Source organism: Chiloscyllium punctatum, chromosome 2 (assembly GCF_047496795.1).
Source record: "Chiloscyllium punctatum isolate Juve2018m chromosome 2, sChiPun1.3, whole genome shotgun sequence".
Taxonomy (NCBI): domain Eukaryota; kingdom Metazoa; phylum Chordata; class Chondrichthyes; order Orectolobiformes; family Hemiscylliidae; genus Chiloscyllium; species Chiloscyllium punctatum.
In genome coordinates, this window is record NC_092740.1 from 108,644,737 (window position 1) to 108,655,773 (window position 11,037).

At 40.2% G+C, this 11,037-nt stretch overlaps 1 pseudogene; it reads left to right on the top strand.

Moving 5' to 3' along the window:
* Positions 1–829: 829 nt before the first annotated feature.
* Positions 830–1,085, top strand: LOC140493443 (small ribosomal subunit protein eS27-like; annotated as a pseudogene).
* Positions 1,086–11,037: the final 9,952 nt, after the last annotated feature.

The window sequence follows — 11,037 nt, forward strand, 5'->3', positions numbered from 1 at the left end:
TTGGAACATGTGGATTGCCACAAAGTGAAGCTCTCATGAAACTTTGTGCACATATGCAGAAATATCATTGCACCCCAAATGTGCATTGGAGAGGGAATGCCTTGCTGTTGAAAAAATACTCCACACATATGTAGTCAATTGTACCTTTCTTTCTGTGAGAACCCAGCCAGAACTGACAACTTGAGCATCTGCTAATCCTGACTGAGGTCATTGCAGCTGAATTTAACACAATTGCCAGCTCTGCCAAAAACTCAGATCAGATGCGCCATATGTGTTTGTGAGCTGCCAACCTACACATCATATCAGTAGAGGCTTGGAAGGTTTGGGAGTCCAAAAACAAACATTGAAGAGAGTGGTCGTTTTAGCAGTGGCTGATTATACTTGGACCCAGAAAGCAGCTCGTCCTCCACAAAGAATATACAAATAGCCGGCTACCCTGAGATATAGCGAACTCCTGAGGGACTGCTATTTCAACATGTCAAGGGAACTCAGTCTCTGCTTGTAGACCGTGTGTCAGGTGTAGTGTCTTCTGTCACCTGCACCTCTTTCCTTGTTCTCTCTCATCCACAGGTATCTCAACATCAAGGTCTCTGTTGCTGTTGCTAATGGCAATTGGTCATTTTTCTGCTCACCTGTAGACCCATTTAAATCACAGTTTGGGTCTGGCTTTGGAAATTTTGCAGTATTTCACCCTCCAACTGTATCCAAATTAGCGCATTCTTCCATTCTAAGATTGCCCTGAATCATTTCCAAGATAAAATTGGTGGTCATGGATATAAAGTAATCACTAATAAATTCAAATATTAATAATCTAAAAGGGAACACTTCCATGCTCAAGAAGCCTCTGGCAAAAGATCTACTACATCCATCTCCTGAGAAGGAAAGGAAACACAAGAAGAAACATGTGGTGCAAAGCTCCAACTCCTGCTTTGTGAATATCAAATGTCCTGATTGCTAAAACATCACTACAAGCTTTCAGCCACTTGCAGAGTCTTGTGTGTCAGATGCCCCACTGAATTTGTCAGCCAACCAGTAGCAAGGTCAGGCTAACAGTAGGCTGTTCTTTCAGAAGAAAGCAGCATTGAAATAATATCTCAGGATGGAATGCAGGACTAGTGACACCACTGGGCTGAAGGATACTGATTCACTTCCTTGAGATCTGGTTGGCAGAAGGATGGAGAAGGTGTGGAATTTGTCACTGCTGGTAGCCTGTTGTAATTATTCTTATGTTATGTAAACATTTTTACACCTCTACTGATATTGAGTAATTTGTTAGAATTGTCAAATAACATGGTGTAACATCAAAAAATAAGGGAAATAAGGAGAAACATCTTTACTCAGGTCTAATTTGAAGGTGAAACTCAGAACCTTGGAGAATTTTGAGATAAATGGTACACATCATTTCAAAGGGCAAACGAGAATCACCCATGAGAATGAAATAGAATGGAGAAAGACAAAAGCAACAACACAAGGCTACTATTTTCATTCAAGTGTCATTCAGTTCACAATGGCAGAATCACCTCAAATAATTCAGTTCTGATTAAAAATTTTGAGTAAATTCTCCTTCTTTGAACAATTTAGCCTCAAACTGAGCATTTTCAATCTTTGCTTTTTTGTGGAAGTCCATTAATAAAGCTACAGAAATTTACCCTGTCAAAGTGGGAGAATAGGTCAAGATTAATTTAGCAGAAAGCAACAAAGCATGGGCTATTTGTTATATTTAATGCTGGGAAATAGTGCACAGCTGTGTAAATGCAGCAAATTACAAGTACCAGTAAAGGTTTATAACACACCATAAGTACATTCCTATTAAAAATAATTGAGTCCCAAAACAGTCAATAGACATCAGACTGACCAAAACAGCTGTCACATTCAGCAGCATCTCTGAGCTGGTTGTCAGATCACAAAACACAGTAGAAAGCAAATGAAACAATCACATCACACTTAAGTAATAAAAAGAAAAACATCACTGTCCAGGTTCTGAGGAATTTGAAGATGTTGTGTATCTATGCAATTGTCCTTTTGACCCTATTTTGCAGTTCTGCATATTTTCATATGTCTCCTGTGTGTATTCCAATGTGGTTTGCACTCTTATAAACAGATTGAAATGGGTGAACAGAAGGGGGTAGAGGTGTGGGCAGCATCTGCCAGGAGCAAAGCTCCTTGTTAAAATATTCACAGAAATGTTGTTATGCCATGAACTGACAATTTTGTCACATGACACCAGGTTGTACCTGGCTACACCTGGGACACTGACAAAAAACCTTAAAAGGGAAACATGTCAATCTTCAACAATGTTAGTATCTAACTATTCAGGAAAGACATGGATGCACGTGAAATCTTCTTCAAGGAAAGGAAATATTTCTGATTGGAACTAATCTTGTGGAAAGTAGACCGTTCAACCCCTTGAGCAAAAATGTACACAAAATAAATAATGGGACAGCACAGTGGGGTTATATTAGTAAATTGGCTGGAGTATCTGAGGAAATCCAAAGAAACAACTTAGGCATAACTTTGCTGATAACTGAGAGAACACTGACGGAGATTTATCTCCATCAGTTTTAAGCACTGATTAGTTAACTGAGACAAGATCCCAATTTTGAAGACAGGCAATCGAGCACAAAGAAATTGGACATGAATCACTTTTGCTTGAATCCACATCAATTTAAACCATTTTAAAGTGCCCCCCCATGAAAACTTTCACAAGCGTCATTTCAATGTTAACATGAACGCTAACGCGATGGAAATGAGTACAGGCTATTCTTTCAGAGGGAGCAAGCTCTGTGCTTAGAGCACTCATTTAAACTGGGCCATCAGCATGGAGAACATTCTCAGCTGACTGGAAGTCAATCACGAAAGAGGAAATCAGTTTACCCTGAATAGCTATGAAGAAAAGCCTCAGCTGTGGATTTTCAAAAGTAGAAAATTTCTTTGGTTATTGTTATTTTTTCTTGTTTGCTTCTTTTTGGAGATCACTGTCTAGAATTTTGAGAGCAATATTCATCATAGCCACAATCACATTGAGAAGTATAAGTATTATTTTTCTTTGTATTTTTTGAACATGGAAGAAGTGGATGAAAAGGTCAGAAAAAAGTGAGGGTCATTTACACCACTGTTAGGTTCTTCAAACCAGCCCTTATGCTGATTCCAGAAGTACCCACAGCTCCAGATATAACATACCAGGGCACGTGTGAGGCAATCTCTCTTTGAAAACTCTGAGGCTTAGTCTTGTCTTCAGTGGTTACAATAAACATGAACCAACAGAGAGCATGACTCATTGTCCAGTTTTACTGTCCATCTGCCACTTTCCATCCTGTCAAAGACCAATTTTACAATCAGTAACGACATTCAATCTGTCATACACAGATGTATTGCACATACCACTATTGTTCAGGAGGCCATTTAGTCATGAGGGAAACAGATTTGTCATTGCTCCCCTGGGAAAATCTAGAAGCTGCCTGAGGGGGACCCAGCAATTTCATATTGCAGGACTCTCTAAAGTCTTGGCCATTATTTAAATCCTCCCATTTCACAGTTCCTAAATCCTGCACAGGATGTAATGGCCTTCACAAACCCAAAGGAGTTTCACTTTGTCAAAGTTGTCTCTCAGAAGGTCATCAGTCTGTGGACCTGTAGAAGCAGCATTGTTGTCTATTTAAAGGGTGAAAGCAGATTGCCTATTGAATAACAAAGTGGCCAAAGTAAATTGGGGCAAGCTACCAATGGCTATGGCTGACCATGAAATTCTCTCATTCTTAATGTCTGCCATATGTTTAATGGATGTAGCAGTAGGTTGATAATCAAACTGTTTTACTTCATTATGCCACATTCATCAAAATCCTGAGTTGGACTCAAACTCAGTACTCCTAGTTTGGAAGCAGGATTACTACCTGTTGCACTAACAAAATCTCAATTGGAAAGAATTACTTGATGGTTTAGCAACAAGCACTGAATAACAGGATAAAGTTATGTATGCTATGTAAGTCTACTTGACAGAGGTAAATACTGACCAGTATAACCTTGTGAGAATATTTTAACTATTTTTCTCATCTGTTTGCACTGCTGGTATTCCACTGATTGATTGATCTTTGATTTAGTTCACTCTGTTTTTCCTCCTCTTTTACCAGGTTAAAGGCACCATAATGTCACATTACTATCAGCATGGCTTTTAGCATCTCCCACCAAGTAGAGGTATAGGTCTCCTGTTTGAATGGTTCCAAATGGAGCCAGCGTTCTTCACCGTGCTCATTGCAGCAACATGTTTCATCATTTTCCAGTCTTTTCAAACTTTCTGCCCAGCCATATTGAGGTAGTTCATTAACCAGCTGCTGCAACCTTTAAGAACTGGAACAGGACTCCATTCCTGTCGTGAAGAGGTTTGCAACAGCCCTTCCCAGTATGAGGACTGGAAGATAAATCCTCAAATTTTATTTTGTCCTTGTTCTTTTGCAAAATTGTTGAAACTGGGCTAAAGAGAATGAAACATTTGAAAACACAACCCATTATTCAATAAAGGAACAGTGTTTGATTATATATTTGGAAGATTGAATAATTCTGAAGCGGTCAGCTGTTTTACATACTGCATCACTGCCAAAAAAATCAAACTTCAGCATCTTAATGACTAAAGACACTAGCTGATCTCAGGTGATTGCTTTTTTTCTTTTGTAAAAATGTACTTTATTCATAAATTATCTAGAAGTACATGACAAAACAATTTAAGTCATTACAGGAAATACAATAACAAAATGCCATTTTTAATTGGGCATTTTGCACTATGAGCTGTCTCTATCCAAATGCAAAACTGGAACATTTACCAAATATGTCTAGAAAACTATTTACATTCTAAACAAGCTGCAAGGGCATCTATAAGTAAACATAAGTAAACAGACCCTGAGTACATTATGACAATAGTCCTTTCCTAATGTGCCAAGGTGGTGGCTGCCCCAAATGTTTGTGCATCCTTCAGCAAGTAGTCCTGGACCTCTGAATGTGCCAATCTATAAGACACTGTCAAGGGCAACTCTTTGCACTGGAAGAATAACAAACTTTGGGTAGACCAAAGAGCATCTTTTCATCGAGTTTATAGTCAGAAAGTCATAGAGTCATACAGCACGGAAGCAGACCCTTTGGTCCAACCAGTCCATGATGAATATAATCCCAAACTAAATAGCCCCACCTGCCTGCGCCTGGCCCATATCCCTCCAAACATTTCCTATTTATGTATCTTTCCAAACGTCTTTTAAATGTTGTAATTGTACCTACATCCTTGGGAATTTCATTCCACACATGAACCACCCTTTGAGTAAAAACTTTGCCTCTTATTTCTGCACAATGTCCTGCATGATGGAGCTACTCAGAATGAACCTCAGATGCAGTTGCTCACAAGTAACTGGGGGTCTATAATGATGTTTCTTCATTAGCTGCTTATCTTAATATCCAATCCTCAAATATTTCCCTGTAAAGTCGCGATGATTGCAGTACCTTAATTAAAGCTCAAGGGTTTGAGTGTGTGCTCAAGTTGAGTGTAGTTCTGCCAGAATTCACTAGGAAGATTGCAGGATTGGAGGTGCAAGCTGATTTCAATATATATAAAATGACTGCAGCCCTTTGAAAGACCAGTATTTTAACGAAAGCAGCATTCAAGAAGCAGACCTGAAATCAGCCCATACACTCAGGGTAAATTAATCACCTTAGGAATTTGAATTCTGCTGTTTGAATTCTGATTGTTGGGCATTTGTGAAATCTCAAGAAATAATCTTTTGGGCACATTGGCATGAGTAAGCACCTGTTAAAAGCTATTTATTTGTTTCTCAAATTACAAATAAACAGAAGACTGTTTCAGTCTAACCAGCAAGTGGTTCAGGATACTTTGCAATTTTTTTTCAAGCATTTAAAATTGGGTTATAAATATTGGATTAAAAGTGGCATTAAAAACTCATTTTATGATACTCTTATTTAGCTATTTAATTGAAAGGCAATGAGTTCTCACTCTAAAATTAAAAAGAATGCACCTCTTGTACGATTTAAAATGTGATGCCCCTTTTCCATCGTATTTCTTGTGAATTACCCTGATCAGTGCAAGACAAAAAAACTTCAACAAAAGAGATCCTCAATAGCAGGGGAGGCAAGTGCAAGGCTAGAAGGAAATACAGTTAGCAGAAACAGTAAAATGGAGACACAGGTCAGGCTGGAACACAATAGGGAGCAAGCAATTCCATTGGATTAAATTGCATCTATTTCAATACAAAAGGGTTGACAGGTAAGGCATTGAACTCAGGGTGTGGATGGGAACATGGGACTAGGATATTATAGCCATTATAGAAACATGGCTAAAGGAGGGACAAGACTGGCAGCTTAATGTACCAGGGTACAGGTACTTTAGGTGGAACAGAGGTAATGGAAGGAGGGGAGGGGAAGCTGCATTTTTGATTAAGGGGAGTATCACAGCAATAATCAGAGATGAAATAACTGAAGAATTTCACCCAGGGAGGACGTTTGCTAAAGCTCTTTGGAAGGGTTAAAACTAATTCAGCAGGGGGATAGGATCCTAAATTGTAGTTCCAGTGTCCAGGAGGTTGAGAGTAGTGAGGTCAGAAATATGGCTTCAAGGTCTCAAGAGTTCACCGGCAAGCAGGAAGATGATTTTAAGTGTGTCGACTTCAATGCCAGGAGCATCCGAAATATGGTGTGTGGACTTGCAGCATGGATTGGTTCCTGGGAATTCAATGTTGTGACCATTTCGGAGACATAGATAGAACAGGGACAGGAATGGTTGTTGCAGGTTCTGGGATTTAAATGTTTCAGTAAGAACAGAGAAGATGGGAAAAGGGAGGGGGAAGGTGTGGCATTGTTAGTCAAGGACAGTATTAATATTGCAGAAAGGAGGTAGTATGGGCTGAGGTAAGAAACAGGAAAGGAGAGATCACCCTTTTTGGAGTTTTATAGAGATCTTTGAATAGTTCCAGAGAAGTAGAAGAAAGGATTGCAAAGATGCCTCTGGATAGGAGCGAGAATAACAGGGCAGTTGTTATGGGGTCTTTAACTTTCCAGATATTGATTAGGAATACTATAGTTTGAATACGTTAGATGGGTCAGGTTCTGTCTAATGTGTGCAGCATGGTTTCTTGACACAGTATAGAGATAGGCCAACAAAGGGCGAGGCCACATTGGATTTGGTACTAGGTAATGAACATGGCCAGGTGTTAGATTTGGAGGTAGGTGAATACTTTGGCGATAGTGATCACAATTTGGTTATGTTTACTTTAGCAATGGAAAGGGATAGGTATATACCGCAGGGCAAGCTGAGAGAAAGGAATTATGATGCAATTATACAAGGTTTAGGATGCTTAGGATGGAGAAGGAAACTGGAGTGGATACACAATTGAAATGTGGAACTAATTCAAGGAACAGCTACTGCATGTCCTTGATAAGTATGCATCTGTCAGACAGGGAGGAAATGGTCGAGTGAGGGAGCAGTGGTTTATGAAAGAAGTCGAATCTCTTGTCAAGAGGAAGAAGATGATTTATGTTTGGATGAGATGTAAAGGCTCAGTTAGGGCACTTGAGAGTTACAGGTTAGCCAGGAAAAACCTAAAGAGAGAGCTAAGAAGAGCCAGGAGGGGCATGAAAAGTTGTTGACAGATAGGATCAAGGAAAACCCTAAAGCTTTCGGTATATCAGAATAAAAGAATTACTGGAGAAAGGTTAGGGCCAATCAAGGATAGTAGTGTGAAGTTGTGTGTGGAGTCTGAGGAGATAGGAGAAGTGCTCAATGAATAACACTGAGAAACAGGCTACTAGATTAGATGGGATCGAGGTTCACAAGGAGGAAGTGTTAGCAATTCTGGAAAGTTTGAAAATAAATAAGTCCGCTGGGCTGGATGGGATCTATCCCAGGATTCACTGGGAAGCCAAGGAGGAGATTACAGAGCCTTTGGCTTTGATCTTTATGTCATCATTGTCTACAGGAATAGTGCCAAAAGACTGGAGGATAGCAAATGTTGTCTCTTGTTCAAGAAGGGGAGTAGAGACAACCCTGGTAATTATAGACATTTAGCCTTATTTTGGTCTTGGGTAAAGTGTTGGAAAAGGTTATAGAGATAGAATTTATAATCATCTAGAAAGGAATAAGTTGCTTAGGGATAGTCAACACAGTTTTGTGAAGGGTAGGTCGTGCCTCACAAACCTTATTAAGTTCTTTGAGATGGTGACCTAACAGGTGGTTGAGGGTAAAGCGGTTGATGTGGTCTATATGGATTTTGGTAAGGCATTTGATAAGGTTCCCTATAGTGGGCTATTGCACAATTGGGAGGCATGGGATTAAGGGCGATTTAGTGGTTTGGATCAGAAATTGGCTAGCTGAAATAAGACAAAGTGTAGTGGTTGATGGGAAATGTTCATCCTGGAGTTCAGTTACTGGTGGTGTACCACAAGGATCTGTTTTGGGGGCCACTGCTGTTTGTCATTTTTATAAATGACCTAGATGAGGGCGTAGAGGATGAGTTAGTAAAGTTGTTGATAATACTAAGGTTGCTGGAGTTGTGGGTAGTGCCGAAGAATGTTGCAGGTTGCAGAAGGACCTAGCTGAGCTGCAGAGAAGGGCTGAGAGGTGGCAAATGGAGTTTAATGTGGAAAAATGAGGTGATTCCCTTTGGAAAGAGCAACAGGAATAAAAAGTACTGGGCTAAAGGTAAGATTCTCGGTGGTGTAGATGAGCAGAGAGATTCGGTCTCCATGTACATAGATCCCTCAAAGTTGCCATCCAGGTTGATAGGGTTGTTAAGAAGGCATATGGTGTGTTGGCTTTTATTGGTAGAGGGATTGTGTTTTGGAGCCATGAGGTCATGCTGCAGCTGTACAAAACTCTGGAGCGCCTGCACTTAGAGTATTTCACACAGTTCTGGTCACTGCATCATAGGAAGGATGTGAAAGCTTTGGAAAGGGTTCAGAGGAGATTTACTAAGATGTTGCCTCGTATGGAGGGAAGCACTTATGAGGAAAGAATGAGAGACTTGAGGCTGTTTTCATGAGAGAGAAGAATGTTGAGAGGTGACTTAATTGAGATATTTAAGATAATCATAGGGGGTTAGATAAGGTGGACAGTGAGAACCCATTTCCTCAAATGGTGATGGTAAGCACAAGGAGACAACTTTAAATTGATGAGTGATAGATATAGGACAGATGTCAGAGATAGCTTCTTTACTCAGAGATTAATAGGGGTGTGGAATGCACTGCCTACAACAGTAGTAGATTCGCCAACTTTAAGGGCATTTAAATGCTCATTGGATAAACATATAGATGAAAACAGAATAGTGTAGGATGGATAGGTTTCAGATGTTTTTCCACAGGTCAGTGCAACTTTGAGGGCTAAAGTGCTCTATATTCTATTTAAACACCCAGTGAGGCTTTGTGAGTGGAGCTAAGAAATATAAAGTGGATGTTGTACTATCAGCTCCCAAATAGTCAACAGGAATTAGAGGAATAAACATGCAGGGAGACTGTGGAGACATGCAGGAGCAATAGGGGGTCATAGTAGGGGATATTAAATTTCCTGACATAGACTAGGACTGCCATAGCATTATGGGCTTAGATGGGGTGGAATTTATTAAGTGTGTTCAGGAAAGTTTCTTCAAGCAGTACATAGAGGTTCCTTTTCGGGAAGGGGTAAAACTCAACCTCCTCTTGGGAAATAGGGCATGTCGGGTGATGGAGGTGACAGTGGGGGAGCACTTTGGGACCATAATACTTTTAATTTTAAAATTGTTACGGAGAGGGACAAAACTGATCCACAGGTTTAAGTGCCGAATTGAGGCAAGGTGAATTTTGATGGAATTACACAGGGGTCAGCAGCGGTTGACTGGATTAATTTGTTTGCAGGAAAAGGGACCTCCGCCAAGTGGGATGCCTTTAAAATTGAGATAGCTAGAGTTCAAGGTTGGTATATTCCTGTGACAGTGAAGGGCAAGGTTGGCAGGAATAGGGAACTCTGGATGACACAAGATATCGAGATTTTGACCAGAAAAATAAGGAGGTATGACTCAGGTACAGGCAGTTGGGATCAAGGGAATCCATGGAAGTATACAGGGGTAGTGAAGAAGGAAACCGGAAGGATAAAAGAAGGCATGAGATAGCCCTGGCTGAGAAAATTGGGGTGAATCCATAGAAATTCTTCAAGTCTACTAAAAGAAAAGTTATAATTAGAGAGAGAATAGGACCCCTTAAGGAACAAAGTGAACATGTATGTGTAGAACTGTAGGAAATGGACGAGATCCTCAATGAATATTTCTTCTCTGGATTTACCGTGAAGAAAGACATAAAGACTTGGGAACTTGGGGAAGTTAGTAGTCATATCTTGGGGACAGTTCTTAACACAGTACAGGAGATATTGGATCCATTAGAATGTATGAGGGTGGATAAATTTCCTGGTTCTGACCAGATTTATCCAAGAACATGGAAAGACGCTAGAGAAGAAATTACAGGGGTCCTGGCTGACATTTGTGCATCATCATTAACCATGGGAGAGGTGCCAGATGGCTGGAGCATAGCGAATGTTGTGCCCTCATTTAAGAAGGGCTGCAAAGAAAAGCTTCGGAACTATACACCAGTAAGCCTAACATCTGTGATTGGTAAGTTAATTGAGAAGATTCTGAGATAAGATGTATATATACATTTGAAAAGGCAGGGTTTAATTAGGAATAGTCAGCATGGCTTTGCACATGGGAGAACATGCCTCAAAATTTGTTAGAGTTCTTTGACAAAGTGACCAGGAAGGTTGACAAGTACAGGATGGTGGACATAGTCTATGTGGATTTCAGTAAGGCTTTGGATAAGCTGCCACATGGTAGGCTGCTCTGGAAGGTTAGCGCTCATGGAATCCAGGGGGAGCTGGTAAATTGGATACACAATTGGCTTAATAGCAGGAAGCAGAGTGTAAGAGTGAAAAGCTGCCTGTCAGACTGAAAGCCTATGACGAGTGGAGTGCCTCAGTGGTCAGTGCTGTGCCCATTGCTGTTTGTTATTATCTATAGAATGTACAAG